Genomic DNA, 19,215 nt, shown 5'->3' on the forward strand with positions numbered 1-19,215 from the left:
GTGCTGCTCATTCCATTAGCCTGTTAATTCACCCTGCGCTGCACTGCGTGCTCCCCAGTCTCTGGACTTCCTGCCCGCTCCCAGACAACTCTACCCAGCTCTTTTTCTCTCTGCCCCTGCGTGAACTGAACCATGGCGTCTCTCTGAGGAGGAAGAGGAGGAGGAGGGGGAGGAGGAGAATGTTCCTTGACCTCCGCAGGGCCTTGTGGTCAATCTCATATCGCAGGACCAAGGCTTCACACACACATCAGGGATTATACGTGCTTTGACAATATTTCACTCCACATTGGTCATAGAGTCAAAATAAGGAGAGAGGTAGTTGCTCAGCAGAGGTGTGCCTTTCCACAAATGCGTGTACTTACCACAAGCACACACACACATGCATTTGTACGCATATATGCCCCCCCCCCCCCACACACACACACACACACTCATGCACACACACACATGTAGACACACATACATACACACAAACACACCTGCACAAACATAAAGAAACACACACGCACAGTCAAATAGAACCAACAAACATCCACCCACACATTCACACAGAAAGGAGGCTACCAACTGTACAATAAGATTTGGCAGTTAAGACTTTCAGGCACGAGTCTGTTGCTGCATCACTTCTTTTTCAGCGTGTAATCCGGTTTGTGAAAACAAACAATGCTGTCTGCTGGTCTCAATCTCTTTTGGTAGACTAGGAAATATATGCAAGATGATGCTTACTCCACAAAAAAGAGACGAAGCTGAAGAAATGAAACACAAAAGAATAAATAAGAAAGAAAAAAAAGAAAAAAACAAGATGGCTGCTTATTAGTATCAAGCTGCTCTTGGCTAAATGTTGATCTGGATCAAGAACAGAGTTAGAAATTCCTGATTAAAATGTGTTCTGGCATTATTCAGATGCCTAAGACTTAGCATAAACAAACATACAGTGAAGGCTTAGTCACAGCAAAGCTGCTCATATACAGTCTGTATCGTAAAGTCTACTCATAGATTCATCCACATGATTGACAAAAAAAGACACATGCGGTGACCCGTGAAATTTGACGGCCAAATCTTCAGGCCGGTGCCAAAATGCCTAGGGCTTGTGGGTGAAGATTTACTGGTTCATTTAAGCACTTCATCCCCTGGCATGGCGATAAAACATCATTTATGTTTGAGATTTGATGTTACGTGGATAGATTGTGTTTTCATGACAGAAATCCTTCTTTTAAAACAGTATGCATACGAGCAGGTTACAGATGACAGATGACAGAACAGTTTGAATCATTGTCACGTGACATTAGGAAAAAAAGGTTTGTTTCCCATGGCCTTTATGCCTGTAGTTTTTAGTGGTGCTTGGATGTGCAGTACATCCAGTGAAATCCTAGGCGGCCTCAGAATGGAGGAGGATAGAGTGATCAATAGGTTGAGAGTCATCTGCAAAGAGGATATCAGGTTTCAGCTCTGATGTGGATGAAGAAGAGAGAGAAAAAAAAATGTCAGAGAGAAAGCTTTCAGATGTGATAGAACCAGAGTACAAAGAGGATGGTTCAAAGGAGGAAAGTAGATGTCTGAAACAAAACAAAACAAAAACACAACAAAAAAACAAGAAACAACGAAAACAACACCAAAAAAAAAAACCTGGACTCAAAACCCAGATTTGTCCAATTCATTACACAAGCCTGGATCCAACAAATATGAAATGTTGGATCTTAAAGCCATATTACATGATAATTGGTATTTGTTTGCTACTGAGCTCCCCGTAAAGTTGCGGAGTGTAGCTCACTTTTACACCATTGTCGTAAAAACAAATCACTCTTACGCTACACCCCTAATGGACAGTGTATTTGTGTATTTGTTGTCAAGCTGAAGGATATGGAACTGGAAAAGACAATGGCAGAATCCAAAGAAGCGTCTAGACTGAAAAGGTAGAGTAATTTACACAAATTTAACTCTGCATAGTTTTATTTACTGTGACATTGGAGATAGACATAACCAAACCAAAGGATAACAACATTTGTTTTATTTTATTTAGCTGAAATACTGCTTGTGTTTCAGCCCATATACATTGTTTTCTAAGCATTTGAATGTGGAGTATGTATAATCTAATACAATTATGTTGGCAACATGCTTAATATACATTGGACAGTGCAATTTATTACAAGCCAGCTGAGTTAGGTTTTCAAGGTTGCACGCTTCCAAGGCTTATTGACATGACATTGATAAAGACTGATCAAACTTTTTGATGTGAGATGAATTTATTTGGATGCTAACCTGAGACAGGACAGGTGGATGACTGTATCTGGAAAAACTACAAATCTCTGAGTGACAGGGATGACACCAATAAGGTTACATCAAGTACAACACAAGTCATAGCAAGACAGCTAATAAGTTATTACTGACAAGTACAACAGAAAGGCCAACTCGACATCTGACTTGCATCCTTTTGTAACTTTGAGCTCTCGCCATATAAGTAAAAGCCAGTCTGACTCAGTGACTCTTTTTCAGTCTCTTGCTCGGTTACTCTCTCCTATTCTCTTCCTGTCCTCAGACAACGTCTTCCACTGTTTCCTCGTCGCCTCTGCCATGACGTCCATACAGAGAATACTGCGCTAGCTTCCTCTTATTGCTAGTGCATGGATCTAGTTGTTGTTGCGTGAGATGGTGCCATATAGCATGACATAGTTCTCATGAGAGGTCTCACGCCCTGTACCCCAAAGTTACATACAATGTGCAATAACAGGCACACCGGGCATGCTGTGGCAGTGGCACAGACGCCAATCTGTGTATTACAAATCAGTGTACCACCAAAATTATTTTGAAGCAGTTATTTTTAAGTAAAATTCATCAGAACATCATCTAGAGGAAGGTCATGAAAACACTCAACCTCATGCCAACAGCTCTCCCTTTCATAAAAATCTGATTAATCTATTTTAATAATTTACAGGATGATATATTAAGTTCCCTGCGCTAGCATATAAATTCCCACGAGCCTTAAGAAAAAAACGGAGTATGCCAGTTACATTGTCGTGTTATGCTACAATATATTCATAACCTTGATATATTAATAATGTAGTGAGGGATTTTCTTTGGCGGATTCACTGTGAATTCCTTTGTGGCTAAAGCACATGAATATGGAGGATAATGCTGGAGGTATCACTTTGACAAATGCCTTCCCATTAGGATGGAAAGGTCTCTGGGTCAATTGCTCTGAGCATATCGGACACAAACAGCACAAAACAAGACACATCCAGACTACTTGAGCGCACCTGAATTGAGTGAATATCTGGCTGTCAGAGAAACTCCGGATTAACCAGTCAGTTTGGTCAATGTCAATCAGGACTTCTGGTTCACAGTACACAATAATGAATGAGCGGTAATACTCGCACACTACTCTTCTAGACACTCACCAGGGAGGCTTATCTCACCCGCTCCACCAGTGTGGAGCATCCGCCTGGATGATGCGACGACAGTACATTCACCACACACAGCACATCTGGCTGGGGGGTGAACAGAAATAATGTGCCTGACGCACTGATAATGGCCTCTATATTTATGCAAGCCCCCCTACTGGGAATGAAGGGGAAAATAGTGTTCTTTCTTCATAAACATGGCGACTTTTACTCTTTAAAAGAACTTTGTGAAAAAAAATGTGATTCCACTGTCATGTTTAATCTTCGGAAGTGCTTTTGTTTTGTTAAGTAGTCAACGGCAAAAAACAGCAGAGAATAACGTGCATGAGGGAGGGTACCTGAATTAGTCTACTCAGCACATTAGTCTTCTTTGAATAAGGGTGCTTTAATAATGCACTTAAAAATGACTTGCAGGTAACAAAATATGACTGATGTCTGATAGCTTTGGTAAATATGCATATAAATGCTTTCTTCCCATTGAAGAGTACCACCCAACCTCTCTTGTTTGTTGGCATGTCACATTTGTGTGTTGCTCTGCCCTGACCCCAACCATTCCCAGCTGTTATAGGCCAGAGCCTAAGTGGCTCAGGTAACTGATGCAGTGTTGTATGCCCAGTCATACTGCATGTTAGAGAAGAGTTTGATAGATAGTTGACTCTAGTTTCTTCAAAAGACGTCAGAACCTAAAGAATTGAGACAAACTCTTTTACATTGAGAGTAAGTCTTATCACACAATTGCACTTTCAGTTCCATAAACCTTTCCTTAGATTGATATTTTGGGCCATGTGTTGCAGACCCTACAGAATATTTTGGAAGAAGAGCCTGATCTGTACTGTGTTTCCTGAAGGAGTCGTTGTGACCATGTTAACTATGAGAGACACAGAGAGAGAAACACAGAGAGAGAGAGAGAGAGACAGAGAGAGAGAGAGAGAGAGTTTCCACCTCAGGCATGTCACATCAGACTGCCTCATGCCTGCCTTATTAAAGCCTCCTACCTGTCTTCTAGCCCCGAGCTGCTCCATGTGTTTGATCTATTTATTTGTCTCCTCCTTTACTTTCTGCCTTCCTTTGTTTATTTCGTACCCCCAACTGGTTGCAATGTGTTTTCATCTTCTAAAAACAACATAGTTTTCTTTCGATTTTGACATTTTTTTTGGTATGGTGTTTTGTAGTTAATTAGATTAATTAACATTCAGAGTATGTATTAGTTTGAATCTAAGTACTTTTTTGTGAACTGTGTTTGGTGCACTTCCAGATAGGCTGTGCTCTTCCGGAAGTCATTTTTTTATAACATTGATCATTGATCATGAACTTTTGCATGACATATAATAATAATAATAATACATCACATTTATATAGCGCTTTTCAAAGTTCTCAAAGATGCTTGCAACAGATTCCTCCCCTCACGCCATTTATTTCCCCTACGACACTTCAACGCAATCAGCTTAATGCATTAAAAAATAACATCAAATGTACTTTACATGAAACAAACATTACCATGCAGGATAACTTTTTATCTCCCAGCAGCTGATCCGACTCCACTGCCCTTGAAGTGGCAGCAGTCTGCTGCCTGCCCTGGAATGTTTATACACACTGAATGTAATCAAACTAGAGTTCGCTAGGCTGTGGCCAGACTGCATTGTTGCCTGGGTCCCTCGGTCGGTCCAATTTCAGACAGCACCGTATAATAGAGTCCCTCAGCGATCGCTGGCTCAACCAGACATGACAAAAGCGTCTTTTTCGTTTCAAGTCTTCCCTTTGGGCTCCTATTAGCGGAGAATTAGTTCCTGGATGCTGGAAATGGAAGAGATGGGCAGTCAAGGGGGTTGTAGGCTGGGGTGGGGGGGAGACAGAGGGTCTTTTTTTCTAATTTGTCAAATCAAGAGCAATGTTGAGGTTCTTAGCGATTCAAATAGTTTTTGCGGTTATGGGATTAGTGGTTCAAGAGTAAGTGAAAAATTCAAAAGGAGATCTGTGGCATTTTGAGAGCCATCCCTGGCAAAGAGAAAGCACCCCCCCCCCCCCCACACACACACACACACACACACTTGGGCAGGAAGGCAAGCAGGCAAGCATGTAGCCTTAAATCGTGTAATCCCCGTCCAATATCAGTTAAAAATGTCAACGCCGACATGAGTGAAGGAGGGTGTCTTTGCAGGCTCTCGGCAGGAAATATGTTTCACCTTCACCATCACTCACCATGGTTGGATATTGAATCACGGCCATCCATAGAAGCCATTAATGGGGCACTCCAGTCATGTTTTTAGGATTTTTATGGTTCTAATTCAGTGGCAAGTAAAAAAAAAAAAAAAAAAACACACACTTTTTTTTAAAGTGAGCTCGGACTTAACTCAACATTGCACCTCAAGAGTTTCTTCATATTTCATCATCAGTCGTTCAGTGTGTGTGTGTGTGTGTGTGTGTGTGTGTGTGTGTGTGTGTGTGTGTGTGTGTGTGTGTGTGTATATACATCAGCCGTCCCCTTGGAAACCGAGGCAGAGACGGTCTGTGGCAGTGTCATCTCCTAACTCCAAGGGATAATTGCAGAGCATGAGACAGCTCTGCTCTCCTTGGTTACCACGGATGAGATCGATACCTCCAGCCTCTTCTCTCTCTGTATCTGTCTGTCTTTCTCTCTCCCTCACTCTTTCTCTCTCTCATGTCCTCACTGGCCTGTGGAGTTATTGCCTTGACCATGGCATATAAAAACTAACTGGTTGTTCTGCATTGTCTTTGCAGCTCACCGCCACCCACCCACCCACCCCTTTTCTGATATGACTTAACGCTCAGCCTTCTACATCCATCCCTTGGCAGATACCAGTGTAAGTAATTGGACACTGCATGCTTAGACGTGCAGCCCTCAGGCCTCAGTTAGCTCAACACACATAAACTCACATAACAAATGTGGCCCAGAGCTGGCCTGGACCTGTGACAGGTTCGCAGAGAAATCTCTCTCTCTCTCTCTCTCTCTCTCTCTCTCTTTTGCTCTGTCTCTCTCTTTCATTCCTCCATCCAGGTCTAAAAGGCACAGGTAGCCTGCCCCTTGCAGTCCCTCTCTGTCTCTAACACACAGAGCCAGGCAGTCCTGGAAGCCCCATGCAATATACCGCACTGTCCACAATCTCAAACTAGTGTGTGGAGAGGGAGAGGGAGAGGGAGAGGGAGAGGGAGAGAGAGAGAGAGAGAGAGAGAGAGAGAGAGAGAGAGGAGGAGGAGGAGGATGAAGGCTCAGGGGGAGGTTGTGGTGTGTTGGTGTGTAAATAGACTGTGAGCAGAAGTGTGCTGGAGGCATGAAGTGAAGCAGGGTGTTCAAACGGCAAAACAGCTGGTCCACATGGAGGTTTGCTGTGGCGTGGTGTGGAACATAAAAGAGAGAAAGAGAGAGAGAAGAGGAGAGAGAAATAGGGATTGGGAGAGGCAGAGTGAAATGAAAAGGGGACCAGGGGAAAAACATGAAACTGGGGGAGAGAGAGGAAATAAAAGAGAGGCAAACACAGAATCAGAGGGGAGAGAGAAAAAGACAAGAAGAGAAAAGAGGAGGGAGGAGAGAGCAGGAAACAGGGAACGAGAGAGAGAGAGAGATAAACTAGACAGAGAGAAAGTGTGAGACAAACAGACGGAGAAAGAGAGATACAGTGAAGGGCACATGAAGAAAGGTGATCAGAAGTGCTGCACTAAGACAATTCATCCCTCATAGAGTCTCTTGTCTTCTGATTATTTATGCGCTGCCTGGCAAATGTGCTGAGCAGGACTAAGCGTATAAATAGGACTATGGCCATCATCAAAACCGCTCACGAGGTAGAGAGAGGAAAGGAGGGAGATAGGCTGCATGGGATAGAGGGAGGAGAAGGAGAGGGAGGGTGGAGAGGGAGAGGGAGAGGGAGAGGCTTATTACCAGCACATCACATCAGGAGCAGAAGACCCAGAGTGACTGAGAGTGGCGAGATGAGGAAACTTTGATGTTTTTGGATGGGGATCAGTGCATACAGCATGATTAATAAAAGCTGTATTTACCCCGGTGAAGTGTTTTTGGAGTGTGTGTGTGTGTGTGTGTGTCAAGTGCATCCATATTGAAATGCTGATTTGATGGTGTTCAATATAAGGACAGTGAGAAGTATGCATGGTAATACTCATAATACTCATCTATGGTATGTTGGTATGTCTGAATGTCTACCACTTTACTTTTTTAAGTAGTGTTTAATAGTAGTGTTTTAGTAAGATGTTACGTCCCCTGGCTCTGTTGGCCCTTCGTGCATATGGAGTTTGTGCTTTGGCGACCCCTACTGGTTGTCAGTAACTGTATGTTACACACCTGTCACCCTACCTGAGCTATCAAATAATTGTGGGTCCACTCCTGTGACGGGGCGCACACAGCCAAGGGACTCATTGGAGGAAGCACAGCTGTGTTTAAGGCCTAGGAGTCTTTGTGAACACCTGTCCACCCAGCATTAGAGTTCAGCGTTCCCACCTCATGACTGTCTTTGCTTGCCCTAATTCTTTATTTTTATCTATTTGTTTACTAAACATACCCCTATTGTATTGTAAGAGCCAATCGGTGCAAGTGGGCCATAACATACGCATAGAGAATCCACAGAAGTAATGAAGAACTAATGAGGAGAACTATAATTCATTACAAACGTGAATTGTAAATACATATCAAACATTAAATGTAAAGTCCCAAAATGTGCAGAAATAGTATATTGTATTATAGTAGTATATTTTGGTTTATAACAAATAGAAATGGAGTATTTCATTTTTGTTTCATTTTATGTACACCCTACCGAGTTAGATCTCATCTAAATGCATGGCAACATCTGGTCTAGACGTCCTGCCGTGTGAGGAAGATAAGAGATGGGGTTGTGGTCGTGCTGCAGAAACTGCACGTATTGCGTAATGCAATTACTAACGACGGCACCACTTAAAGCCTACCACTGTTCGCTTAACCCAAATTGCATTGCGATGTTTTGTGTAATATTTTCCGACCCCAACATCGCCCAATGAGCCTTGCCTAACTCCTATCAAACAAAAAAAAAAAACGACCCCCTGGTTTAACATCACTTTGTAATCCTCTTCCACTCAGTGGATCATGCAATATTTACACAGCGTGGTTCATTCTCAGTTTTTTTAACGGTTTGCTGCAGAATGATACTCCAACAAAACGTTGTGCTGCACGGCTGTTTGCGGTGACCTCTGTCCATCAAAACAGCACTTGGGAAAAAGAGAGGTCGCTAATCAATATTTAATCCTTACTGCGCTAATGCTATTCGCAATGCCTCCGTCTGCTATATTTGGACAACACCTGAACGAAGATTCAGCAGTTATGCACGGTTATGCAATTCTTATGAGGATGGAGCACAGTGAATTAAATTATAATCATGATGAAAGGGCTAGAGCACTGTTTGGCTCAGAGAAAAGGGATACTTCAGTAAACATGCTACAGGGGAACACATTTCAGCTCACATAAACAATACACCAAACAAATCATGCAAATACAAACCATTTATTAGAATACAACAGCTTGAGTGATTGGAACACTTATTGGTGCATAAACTGTTAAATGCATTTTCCTGGCAATATTTAACTTTGCTGGGGGGGGGGGGGGATATCTTAACCAAGACTGGCATTAAGCCTCACAAAGCACTTATCACAATTTGTAACAGTACACACACACACACCTAAAGAGAGAGAGAGACAGAGAGAGAGAGATAGAGAGAGAGAGAGAGAGAGAGAGAGACATACATATGCACACACATATGGACGCACACATGGACCCACACACAAAATAATAAATGTGTTCTACTTTAGCAGACAAGCTTCTGTTGCCATAAAACCATTACACCCTGGCCCTTGCCTTGGCATGTGCTTTCACCTTTAACTATTTAACAACTAATGTTGCATCTGGAAGCCAAAGTAAAGGTTAGAGATGCAGGATGCAATATAATGCTGCCTGTGATACTGCCCCTTTTATTATTTCCAAACGTCATGCTATCCAATTTGATCAAGGTAAAACAAAGAATTTGCTGAGACACTAATGGGTTTTGCCTAATGCATTCTGGTTGGAGAGACGAGTCGGAGCACATTAGAAGGGCAAGGCACCATGGGAAACCTCTGTATACCTCAGATATCAGAGCGGGCCTCATGCTCAATTTATTCTGTATGTGTGTGTGTGTCTGTATGTGTGTGTGTGTGTGTGTGTGTGTGTGTGTGTGTCTGTATGTGTGTGTGTGTGTGTGTGGGTGTGTGGGTGTCTGTATGTGTGTGTGAATGTTTAAACCCTGCAAATATGTATTATATTATGCGCACATCGCAAATAAGACTATGATGCTATAGCTCATAAGCGAGAACTTGATTAGCATTTCTCTGGCGCACAGTCTCAGATTATATTAAATGTCTGTAAGGACATTTTGCTTGCTGCAGTTTGCTAATTATAAAAGCAATACGAATTTGCACGTAAGTACATGTAATTTTCAGAAAGGGGTTGGGTAATTATGCTACACATAAGAAATGTGTGAATGTGAAGTCTACAGCCATTAATAAACGTTACCTTCATACGTTTGTGGTGTGAAGGACACTCAGTATTTAGTATGACCTACACTGATCTTGAGTGTGGTTAAGCAAGGCCCTGGCCATTGGCACTTATCACAGCATGGCAGGACGGATGTCTGGTCTTTTTCACAGCACTCTTAGCTGGTCTGTCATCTGTGATGCTCCTGAACCTTTGTTCGCTGCACACTCATCCTCTGACCGAGGGTCTAGGGTCATGTAGACAGATCAGGATTCCTCACCCCCCTCCTTAGGTGGGGTGGAGGGGTGTGTGGCAGGGTTCAGAAGGCCGGCCCCGTGGCTGTGGAGGTGGCCATGGCGATGTCATGCAGGGCAGGCCATATGTCTCCCCGCTCAGACACAGTCAATGAGGGGCCACCACTACCATGGACCTGAAGGCCATAGCTAATTATTGCTTTGTCATGCTTGTCTGCTTTTGTTGCTGAATCACTGGTGTGGACAAAATAGGAAGGGACCCAGGGCGGAGGGGCTGAGAGAGATGTTGAAATGAAGCCCTTTTTGCTTGGATGGTGCATTTCAGTTTTTATACCCAGAAACTCAAGAGGGAGATCCCTTTGCAAAAAAAAAAAAAAAAAAGTGTAATACGCTATTAACAGTTCAGCGAGGCGAGTCACATTTGGAGATTTTTGTTCCCCTCTCGGACAGGTTTTCAGGCAAGTAAATACATTTCTACTCTCACAGTCTATTTATTTTCATACCCAAGGAATTGTGGAGTACGGGAGTATTCAGGGAAAAGTGATAGCATCGTGATGGCAGTAAATGTCTCTAATGTTCTTTCGCATGGAGGAAATGTGTGCTCCGTGGATAGAGAAAGTGCTGCATGGAGAATTACACTAGTGCTCTGCAAGGATGAATGCATTTACCTTGAGACTTACATGGCCATCAATCTTGTGAAGTGCCAGCAAGCAGAATGAAACTGGCTCAATCAGATGCTGCATGATTCATTTGGCTGTAAGGCAATTTGTCATAAATTTCAAAGTTTCTCTTTGTTGTTTACTGATGGGGTTTACTGATGAGTAGCGCTACAACACACCAAGGCAACAAAAAGTTTTCTGTTTCGTTTAGAAATTTGTTTGGCAAGTTGGACTGCAGTATATTTGAAGGATACACATATCACATGGCTTTGAAAACATTCCAGTTAGATTACAACAGATTAGTTAATTATTTGCATTATTAAAGCAGTGGTAAGGATGTTTTGTCGAAGACTAGTGAGTTAAGTAGCTAAATGCTGAGGCTGTAAGCCTTGGCCGCCAGTGGGAACGAAAGGTGTATTTGTATTTCCTTCACATACACCGTCAACATATCACATTGAGGATGTTATAAACGATATTTACCTAAACATACCTCTAAAAATGGTAAAAACGTTTTATGGAGAAAACACATCATACATCTGACATAATCTTTATAGGCCCCTAGAGGAAATTTGACTGTAAGCCAGGCTGGTTTAAAATGGCTTCTTGGCTCAACAAGAGCACAATGATAATGTGAGAATATGGCCTGAAAGACTGAAGTTGGCTTGGTGTCCGATTAGCTTCAAGGTCTGGACTGGTTGTGATCTGGGATACCTCTGAGCCACGGATGGGCATGTTTGCATCAACTCTCCCTAGGGGTAACTGGAGTGCAAAAATGGGTGGTGCTAGGTTGGGAGCAGGGGGAAAAACAACAACAACAACAACAACAAGGCAATAATGGTTTCATTTTTCTGTCAGCTTAAAAAGCTTGTGAACTCTCCTGACCTCTTGGAAGACGGAAGAATAATCTCTTGCTGCTTTCCTCCAGCCTCTCTCTCGCTTTCTCTATTTCTCTCTATCCCTCTTCCTTCATCACTCATTCTCATTCGTCTCCCACTCTCTGCACAAATGATGCAAAGCCCCTCTAAATGTTGAATGGGAGAACTCTCTGAATGGCACCGGAATGAACAGCAGAATACAGAAATCATTAGAAGGGTAACCATGCATTCACAAAGTTCCCTTAAAATTCATTTCCATAACGGTTGCCATTCAAATCCTATGATTCCACAGCAACATTTTCCACGTTCTTCCAGGAATACAAATTATTTAAATGCGTTTTTGTTTCTTGTCAAGGCCTGAGCATATTGTAAAAGCATGTGTTACCAAAACGTCAAATTAAAACAACGCTGGTTTGTTTTTTCTCAGCTAACATCCTCAGTACTCGTTTGCCCACATTTGTTTCTACCTCTGCAATTTTCAGGGGCTCTTCCCTGAGTTTTACAGGCCCTCCTTTGTTTAATCAGATAGCATTGTTGTCAGTTAATGTGGATGTGACTGGATCCGGGCAGATTGGTCACAGCCCCCTTTGTAATATGGCAGGTGCTGATAAGAGCCCGGTGGAGATGCTAATCAAGATGGCCACCCCGGCCATTAAAAGTGACTGAGGAGGATCTGCGCTGGGCTGCGGCAATCACAATCTCACGGTCACAGATAGGAGAGGGAGGATGAAGTCATTTTCAGGGACCTCAACAAAGACACAGTTAATGGTCTGCACTAAAACAAGCAAAGGGACAAGAGATATGTTTGTTTAAATATCCTCATAGTGTGTGTACTTAGTGACCTATGGCCTGTGTGCTTTAATCCGGAGAGATTTAATACTGTTTGCTTTTTAACTAGTGTAAAACCAATAATGGGTGGTTTAATACTGCTATTTTCAATCCACTAAAGCAAAGCAAATGTGGCTCATATGGTTCTAAACACAAAAGCCGCTCACTGTTGTCTTTTTTCTCCATGCAGACACTGTTGGCTTAACACTAGGAAACAGAGTGAAGGAATACACGATCAGCAAGCATAGGTGAGTGAAGAGATTCCTTGTTTGCTTTTCATGCCTTTACTACTAATGACAGCTCATGTTACAGCCACATCCTTGAAGATCACTCCTACACATTTTAATGAATGATACTTAATGACATACGATCCATCACTGCCATACCTTGTGAGCAAAAAACATGAGACATATCGGATCAGATTTCTCATACTTTGTGTATAAATGATATATTGGCAGAATACTGTGTACCTCAGCAATGACTAGCATAGGCTGTTACACCAGCGGTGCCACCAACCTGTAAATTACACACAGAAAAGGACAATACATAGATAAGGCGTGGGGATAAAGCGTGGAGTACATGGGCACACACCAAAAGGTAACCTCTCACCAATTCAGCTGCCCCCCTGTCGCTGTGCTCTGAGAATGAGAGGTTTCCATTGCACCATTTATCTTCAATGGCGAGCATTGTTGCACCATGACGATCACAGCGTGTGTCTGGATCGCACAGCGGGAGGCATGGGCTGTTATCGGAACCTCTTCCGTCGACTCTCCTCTCCACGCCCCATGCCAATCCCAGCGTCCTTTGCTGCTCCCGCGGTGTTAATTTCTTATCGTGGGGGTGGGGTGGGGGTGGGTGGTCGTGATGGATAGGGAATGGGGAAAGACTGTCTCTGTTGACGAACAGTGTGAAGCACATGCAGCAAAGCAGAGACTACATCTCCCAGGCATCCGTACAGCTGATAGATTGATAAACCTCAGAGGCGAACGCTGAGCGTCGTGTGGCACCCCCCTCCAGGAGCTTTGGCAGGGAGGGGAGTGTAATGGGTGTTTGGGGGTTGCTGAGGGGCGGGGGGGGGGGGGGGGGTTGTGGAGGAGGAGGAACAGGAAGCAGGAGGAAAGGAGGGGGAATTTGCCTGAGAAATAATTACCCGGGAGGAAGAGGGGCTTGCTCGTGCATTAATCCACTTCTCCGACGTGCGTAGAGAGAGAAGATAGAGGGAAGAGAAGCGAAGAGAGGAGAGAGAGATGAGCCATGCTTCACGAGGGTCTGTCATGGATGACACACTGAACCCATAAATAGGAAAGCCGGGCAGATGAGTATCAGTAATGTGCCGCTCTTGTGTACACTCAGCTCCCAAACAAGCTGGCGAAGCGCTCCTCCATCGATCGTAGCCGCCGCTCAAGGCCCAGACAGATGATCATTTTCCAAAAGGAGGGATTAGTGCACTCCTCCTCCTCCTCCGACACTTCTCTCGCTCTCTCCCGGGGCGTCTCTCCTCTTTGCCGTCAGTGTATCCGTAGGTAATCATCCTAAAAATTGACAAGCCTGTAGCTTTTTAATTTGGTCCACTCCTGTCCAAGCCGTGTAACCTATTTTGCTGCAACGGTGCCGCTGTTGGACAACTGGTGTCACTGCTTGCGACACTGCCGTGACGCCGGGGAATCTATATCCAAAAAAGCGCTGCTTCACACCCACTGCATCTGGCGTTTCCTTACTGCTTACTGTTTCTATTATGCAATGAAGGCAGCTTGTAATTGATTTAATTAGAGGAGAAATGCAAACTTTATTCCTTTATCACGTTCTTTTGTTGCATGGCTGACTGGATGTTTAAAACTAATGACTGTCTGTCTGGCTGGTCTAACTGTTATGCTTTAAACTTCCCAGACATCATTTTAATTATTCATCTATCTCCATAACTCTCTCTCGATGTCTTCTTAATCAACGTCTATCTCTCTTTTTCAAAGTGACTGCTGAAGTAGATCCTGCCAAAACAGTGAAATGTTTTCTCATCTAGATGCTGGAAAGACATCACATTATCTGTTTGACTAGTTGGTCAATTCTGTTGGCTCAGTGGTTACATTTACATTTTACATTTAGTCATTTAGCAGATGCTTTTGTCCAAAGCGACGTACAAGGGAGAGAGCAGTCAAGCTAAGAGCAATAAAAAGCATGGTGTGGTTAATACCACAGACGATTTTAAGTTATCTTATAAACCCCGGAAGAGACAGAATAACGGTTTCGAACAGTCCTTCTATACTAGTCCTTACTATAAGAGAAGAGACCTCGTTAGACAGCATTTTAAGGGTTTTCGAACAGCCCGTCAGCAGTGCAGTGGTGTGTCCCTGAGGTGTTTAAGTAGCAGTAGTGATTGTTGTTTTGGTTTGACACGGTTATACAGCTAAGCCAGTGAACAACTCAAACACGTTTCAGATAGACACTTCAAGTGGTGCCAAGGCCCGACAGCAGCATTTCCTCACCAGTGCTGATTGAGCTCAGAGGATTTAGACCATGGAGGTTTGGGCTTGCCACAAATGATAATTAATTAACTTGGCTACCATGGGGAAGTAGGCCTGTATGTGAGACCTTAATGAGTTTTTGAATACTCAAATGATGACTGTTGTGAAATGTTTAGTACAGTAGATTAAAAATGACTGTCTACATGATTCTGGTCAAACAGCAAATTTGCCCTCAGTGACAAAACGTTTCTGGTGTAATAATTGATTATCCCTACCATGTCCAAAGACTATTCCCTCTCTCTGTCTGTCTTCCATCACCCCTTACCTCTGTCTCTTTCTCTCTGTCTCTCTGTTCCTGTGTGTCTATCTGTCACTCCTGAAACTGTGCTTCATCTGTATGTATGGCAGCACTTTCGGCTCATAAGCAGTTTTGTCATGGCTGCTCGCGGTTCCATTAAGTGGGCATTAAGTCACTTTGCCCTTATTTACCTGGCAGTAATGAGATCCCGCTCAAAAAACGTGGCTTCAGACCTGTCAGGAGTTCTCGTTAGAGCCAAATCCAGCCTACGGCAGCGCAGCATAACGCCCAAGTCAGCAACGCTCACCTCAGCTCGCTTTTCAAACTCCTCCTGCACATGCCAGTAGTCCTGAGAGGGCAAAGGTCATCAGCAAAAGTTTTTGTTTGTTTGTTTGTTTGTTGTAGTTGTAGTTGTTGTTGATGTTGTTTTTAGATGGATTGTTTACAAAATTACAGATAAACACAGTTGCAGTGGAGCAGGGAAAGCGGTGATGTTTCCATTCATTAGTGTAGACCCTGATTTCCACTGCCCCAGTCACCCAGGGAAACAGATGAAAAAGGCAGTGGATGAGGTTTGTTTCAGTCGGAAGCACAGAGGTTAAAAACAATTATCTTTAACGGAACTGCCTCCATTCAGTTATTGAGTGGTGTTTTGGTCATGTTGTATGCATCTCACAGGCTACTTGTTCGTGCTCTAATACTAGCCATTTTATCTGGGTGCACAAAGCACATGAAAAAGTGTCAGGACAGCATTTCTCAGAGGCTTATGCAAGCACTAACACATACAATCGACGTTAAACAAGGACATGGACTGATGCGTTTCTAAAGCTCTTTAACATTCTCTACAGGTCTTTTGTTTGTATTCCTCAAAGTTAAATGCCTGCAAGTGCAATGGCCCCCAAACAGGTGCTATGTCAGTGGGAAAGTCAGAAACTCACCAGCAAGTGCCACCTTTGGATGCTGTTTATTAACTGCCACTGATAGATATGACAGGAAGTGAGTTGAGAGGAGTGCGCGTCGAGCATTTCGGAGCAGATAGACTTTTTTCGTACCGGATTCTAAATAGATATTAACACCCTCAATCGGCCTCTCATTCAGAGACAAAGGGCTACTCGGCAGGAGTGCTAACACAAAAGCTGTCATTTTGAATCAAACATTTACAGGCCCATTGTGCATTATCGCAACAAGATGAGCAGCAAATTGTCGAATAAATGGCGTGAGAGAATGGGGCTATTTGTATGAGGCAGGTAAAAAGGCTTTCTCTCTCCCTCTATTTCTCTTCCTCTCTGACTTTCTCTCTGTCTCTCTCTCTTTCTCTCACTCCACCCCTGATTGAAACCGCTGGGAAGCAGTGACAAGCTCTCACATCCTCAGTGTGATTTTTTATTAAGATAAACCCTGGAGTGGCTAAGCCGGTCATTTAAAAGGGTATCACCACATTTGACCTTTCTGGTGGAGGAAGTGATTTCGCTCCGGTGATGAATGGTGTGTATTAAATGAGTCTGTCTGACGCCCCGCCTGACATCCTGCTTAAGCTTCAAGAAGATCACGCACACACACACACAAACATAAACACATACAGACACACACCACTTTTTATTCATTTGCTGTCCACCTAACGACAATCTCATTTAAGCACCAACAAGACATGCCTGAATCCCCTTGGGGAAGACTAATGGAATTTGCTTGTTGATTTTTCTCTGCATATCCGCTCCCCCCTTACCCCTTACCCCTTAGCCACCCGCTCCCACCCCACCAACCCCTTTCAAATCCATGTGTATGCGAGGCTGCTGTGACAGGTGTTAAACAGAGACACGGATCATTTATTAATAGTTTTTATTTTCAGGCCTGGAAACCTTTAAGTGCAGATTGGACTCCAAACAAAAGCCTCCCGGTATCTCAGGGTGAGCAGACAGCTTGTGCTCCAGCCTAGCCTCCGTCCCAACACACACTGATAAGGCCACAAATAAGAACCACACACATGATGCAGGAAGAAGGCAATCAGCACGAGTTGTGTCACTCGCTGTGCAATTTGTTTAGGACTTTACAGAGTAGTAAATAATTGGATTGAATCATTAAAATGCTTAAAGCTGTCAATCAGAGAACGCCTGTCATGTGGGTAAAAAAGGTCTGTCTGTTGCTCAACTGGTAGAGCAGAGCGCTATCGACATTATGAGCGTGGGTTTGATTCCTGGGGGGCAGAAATACTAATTTAAAAATATATTTGCCTGTGCTGTACATCACTTTCCATAGAAGCATCTGTTAATTAATACATGTGAATGTGAAATACAAGCAAACTAATTAACCAAGTAAACCTTGTGATGTGTTAAGAACACAGGATTTACATGTGAGCTGTAAATTATATGAGACCCTATGGAAAACCGGGTTGGTCACTCATTCATGCTTGTGTGGAATATAGGACTTTGTCTAATGTCTAATGACGTGTGCGTGTGTGGAATATAGGACTTTGTCTAATGTCTAATGACGTGTGTGTGTGTGGCCTATTGTCTCGTGCCCAATGTAGTGACGCTAACTGCGTTTATATGGCATATAAGCCTGTGCCTAAAGATGAGAATCCAAAGCAGGATTTAGCTATGACTGAGCCTAATCGAATCTCCTATATCACGTGCTGATAATGAGGGAAGAGGACATTTATGTGGTATATATAACACTAGGAGCATGATAAGCCAGATTTATTAGCATAAAAAGGTAATTCTTGTCAGGTATCTGCTGTGTTTTGTGCAGTAAGCCTTTAATGCCATGCTAGGTATAATTATGTGTTATAGTTCACTGGCACATCAGTGGTATTTTCTTGTAATTGCTTGATATCTGTCTTTGTAAATTCACTAAAAGATACACTAATTTACACTAATCCCACAAGTTTTTGGTGTCCTTCAGGCTGTTTGTTAAAAGTATGACTGCAAAGGTCAGAGTTCTATTTACAGACAAGTGGCCATTGCTTGGAGGTCTCATAATCGAAAAACAAAAGAAGTGTTGACAGGCCGTCATCATGTTTTTGTTGTGTCTACCTGGGGCTGATGAGGAAGACTGCTTGTTATTTCTTTGCATTCACCCTTTCTCTAAAAATACCTGGGGATATGAAAAGTGTTGTGGCATCGTTTGAAGCTGCATAGTGACTCCTTTTTATAGCCCGGCAACACACTTCAACATATTCAACACTCAGAATCATGGTTTAAACATCGCCGTGGTGTAAAAATGTATAGAAATGTATTTTTCCACAAACTGCAACAGAAAGAAAGCAGCAACATAGATATTGATCTTCACCATGGATTTTAGACTGCATAAACTACATCAACCAACATCTTAAAAAAAACATCAGTAAGAGCTATAAAAACAACCATATTATTGCTTAGGCTCAGTCTGACGGTAGTGCTTATATTGCTAGAGAAGACCCAAATATAACTGCACTGCCGCAGTAGGCTTACAGGAAGGAGGCATGACTCTGTGGCTGGCAAATGCTGTCTGCCCCTCTAGAGATGGGCCCCCCTGCTGAGGCGCCCACTCAACTGGGAGTCCTAATTTAGAAGAAAAAAGATAGAAGACATTAATTATGCTGATATGCTGCCACGCAATGATTAATCTCGTCTAATATTCATCTTCTAAAAGAGAGTCATTAAGTATGGAAAAACACAGAATCCATATAGTACCGCCAAGGGGTTTGCCTCAAGGAGGAGATGACGAAGCTGGAACAGCTGCGTCAGAATGTGTCATTGAGTTTCTTAACGGAGGCTCTCTGTAATATATGTGTAGTGCGTCAAGTTTACTCAGAATCGCTAAATGCTTTACCGGCATCACTATCGCTACCACTATTGTTCCAAAGTATATTGTTTTATCCAGTCATAATCCATCTCGTTGGCTGATGAAATATCGTCTCACACAAAGCTGTCGTGTTAAGCTTATCAAACTGAAATGATGCAT

At 43.1% G+C, this 19,215-nt stretch overlaps 1 protein-coding gene across 9 annotated transcripts in view; it reads left to right on the forward strand.

The window, feature by feature from the left end:
* Positions 1 to 19,215, forward strand: part of lrfn1 (leucine rich repeat and fibronectin type III domain containing 1) — a 98,940-nt gene that overhangs the window by 34,614 nt on the left and 45,111 nt on the right. For 4 of the 9 annotated variants that reach the window (XM_031573639.2, XM_031573640.2, XM_031573638.2 and 1 more), the window contains exon 2: positions 12,710 to 12,767. The exons of 1 other annotated variant lie outside the window; for it this stretch is intronic. The gene's annotated coding sequence lies outside the window, so the exon portion shown is untranslated. Of the gene's footprint in view, positions 1 to 1,851; positions 1,914 to 6,139; positions 6,221 to 11,826; positions 12,460 to 12,709; positions 12,768 to 19,215 lie in introns of those variants that run through there. 4 more of the 9 variants (XM_031573645.2, XM_031573641.2, XM_031573642.2 and 1 more) reach the window with 3 other exon arrangements.

The sequence above is a fragment of the Clupea harengus genome, chromosome 9, assembly GCF_900700415.2.
Source record: "Clupea harengus chromosome 9, Ch_v2.0.2, whole genome shotgun sequence".
NCBI lineage: Eukaryota > Metazoa > Chordata > Actinopteri > Clupeiformes > Clupeidae > Clupea > Clupea harengus.